Below are 3020 nucleotides of genomic sequence, written 5' to 3'. Positions count from 1 at the left end.
TGTCTATCAATCCTATACAACTTTTCAAAATTTACAAACAAAAATAATTTGCAAACAATTCGTTTAACTTTATAATATTTTTATTCAACGTTTTCTTTCTTAAAACACAATCAAACATCTTAAATCAAATTATTTTATTATTATTCATATATTATTTTACTACCATTAATACTATTTTGAAATATTCATCTAAACTAAAACTTAGCTTTCCTTTGTACGTAAACAAGTGGAGGGAAAATCATCATGACCACGTAACTAGGCCACGTTTGGTTACAAGATTCAGGTGAGATCAACTCTGTTCAGTCTAATTTTAAGTTAAGTCTAATATCTAAATATTTAACTTTTTTCAACTCAACACATCTTTATATATATATATGGGTCCCACAATCATTTTTAATTTTTTATAAATAGTACTTAACTCATATTAACATCTAAATATATCTAAACTCATTTTAGATGAGCTCTATATAACTCACTCTACCTATTTAACTCACTATTATTCATGAAGAACTCAGTTCAACTCAACATTCAAACGCAACCTAAAATATCAAAAAATGAGTGCAACTTGACTGACTATACATTACTTATAAAGGTTGTGTTCAGGTTGATTATTATTTAATATTACTTTATTATTTTTTATTATTCTGTATTTGTTATTATTTAATAATTTATCATTATATTTTTGTTATTTTATTATTATTATTCACAAATCATCTAAAATTACCTCACTATCCAAAGTTGGTTTGTTTTCACAATTCATCTAAACTCATCTTATCTAATCATTATAATTTTTCTAAATTTTTACACAAAATATAAAAATAAACAATTCAATTTTTTTAAATTTTAAAACAAAAATAATATTTAAAAAATATATTTTTATAATATTTTATTTAACTTTAAACTTTAATCTCATCCCATTTTATTTCATCTACAAAAACAAACTAGACGATTTAGTAGTTAAATCCAGCCGCCAAGTTGCAATGATAGGTAGGAAAATTTGACAAGCTAATTCAAATTTACCAGTCTAATCCACATTGGTAGCCTGTCCTTATTACCAAAAATAGAGGCAACACACACACTAGTGAAGGTGTTACGTGCAAGTCACATATAGCCCTTGCATAGTTTATGTGAAACCACATAGTTTAATTAAAGATGGAAGAAAACAGACGACACCTTTATACGGATAAACTTGACCGGCATCACTAAAGGTGTTTATATCTTCCAATATGGTTTACCAAATCATACATTTTTTCTTCTTAAAGGAAAAATAAATCAATATAGAAATAATAGGGCCGTGGACAGAGTTCTTATCATCGGTTATAAATATCTGCATGTGAACGTTACGTTGTGACGACCCCAAAGCAGCTAGATCATCTCCGTTGTTATCTGCAAAGGTTTTGTATACTTATAAAAGCAATAAGCATCTTGATCTTCCTCAAAATTCAGCATGGCAAAAATGGCTGCTACTAAGGCCACCAAGTTGATAGTTGTGGCTGTTCTTGTTGCGATCTTTCTGCTCATGTCCACTGAGGTGGCCATTGCTGCACTTGATGCAACATTGACAGATCATCTTAAGCTTGGTATTTTCAGCATTTTATTTCAGTCTTCTAGTAGAAGTACTGCATGGGCTCAAATTAATCATGTTATTCGAATCTAGTAGCTAGCAAAATGACATCATGCTAAACCTTCCTCTGCATTTTTAGTTAGAGATCGATGCATTCTCTTTGCATACTTCCTTTCATCAAAATCTAATTCTATCTATCCATCTTGCAAAAGTTGCCTACAAGTTTGCTCCAATTTAGCTATATATATATACGATCCTTCTTGTGTGTTTGAGATCAGAAAATTAAACATATTTGAGTGGTGTTTTGGGAGAAGTTCTCACTGTATATTGTTGGACTAGTTCTATGTGTGGAGTCTGATCGTGTTTGTAATGGTTCAGTTTGATGACTCTATTGAATAAGGATTCGTTGCAGTGTTTTGGTAGATTTTTAATGAGATTTGGTGTTTACTATATATTGTATTAAATCCTTGTACGGTGGCCTCCTACTGCATATTTTATTATTATCTAAATATAAAAATTTCTTACAGTTTCATAGACGTAATCATGTTGTCGAACCACGTAAATCTTTATTTTACTTTTCCTCTTATGGTTCTTAACGTATATCCCCAATGTTTGACAGCATAATATACTTAATTTACGGTAATTGCGGGAAGAAGGGTTCTTCAAACTGAGTACAACACCAATGGGAGGGGAGGATACAATAGCTACAATACCACTGGCCGTGGAGGATATAATTAATTAGATTTAGTAGTAACTTGGTCGTATTATTAATAATTGTACCCTAATTAAGCTATTGCATGTATGCTTTGTTAATTTTGTTTTAATGTCTGTTTGTTTTTCGAATAATTAGGTTGTTTCTAGGAAGAAAAGTACTACAGTCACAAAAAGATTCTACAAGAATAAATCTACAAATTGATATGATTTTTTAGATCTATTTTACAATAAAAAATAGTTTTACAATATAACGTATCTCATCACATCATGTCAATTTGTGAGTTTATTTTTATAAAATATTTTTGTGGTTATAGCTAAAACATATCTCTTCTAGGAATTAATAGATATCATGCATGCATGATGTACGTGTCTGGATGTTTCGTTTTGTAATAAAACAGTGGTCGTGCACCAACTATATATTAATGAGGATCATGACTAGCTTTTCTAGCCTGTGTTTCTTCTGTTTTGGTGCCTATGAATAAAGTTTGCTCTTGAATGGCATGCATTGGTGTGTGAATCAGCTCTACGAGTAAATAAACACTACAAGAAAACTGGTCTATTGCGGCGATTTTTTGGCCGCTCGAAATAATATCACCTCAATAGCCCAGTTTTCACGGCGATTTTCTGCTTCGACGCTGCTTCAAAGGGGTTCGGTTTTAATTTTATCTTTTGCAACGAATTTAAAGTTTTTTGCGGGTATAGCCAGCGATACATAATCGCTGGTAAAAGTGTTGAACTTTGT

General features: G+C 30.7%; 1 long non-coding RNA gene across 1 annotated transcript; it reads left to right on the top strand.

The window, feature by feature from the left end:
* Positions 1-1354: 1354 nt before the first annotated feature.
* Positions 1355-2377, top strand: LOC118344736. Its single transcript, XR_004798480.1, has 2 exons — positions 1355-1580; positions 2184-2377. It is a non-coding gene; the product is annotated as an uncharacterized LOC118344736 (long non-coding RNA).
* Positions 2378-3020: the final 643 nt, after the last annotated feature.

The sequence above is a fragment of the Juglans regia genome, chromosome 15 (genome assembly GCF_001411555.2).
Source record: "Juglans regia cultivar Chandler chromosome 15, Walnut 2.0, whole genome shotgun sequence".
NCBI lineage: Eukaryota > Viridiplantae > Streptophyta > Magnoliopsida > Fagales > Juglandaceae > Juglans > Juglans regia.
The sequence above is the reverse complement of the archived record's forward strand: the minus strand, read 5'-3'. Positions and strand labels throughout refer to the sequence as shown.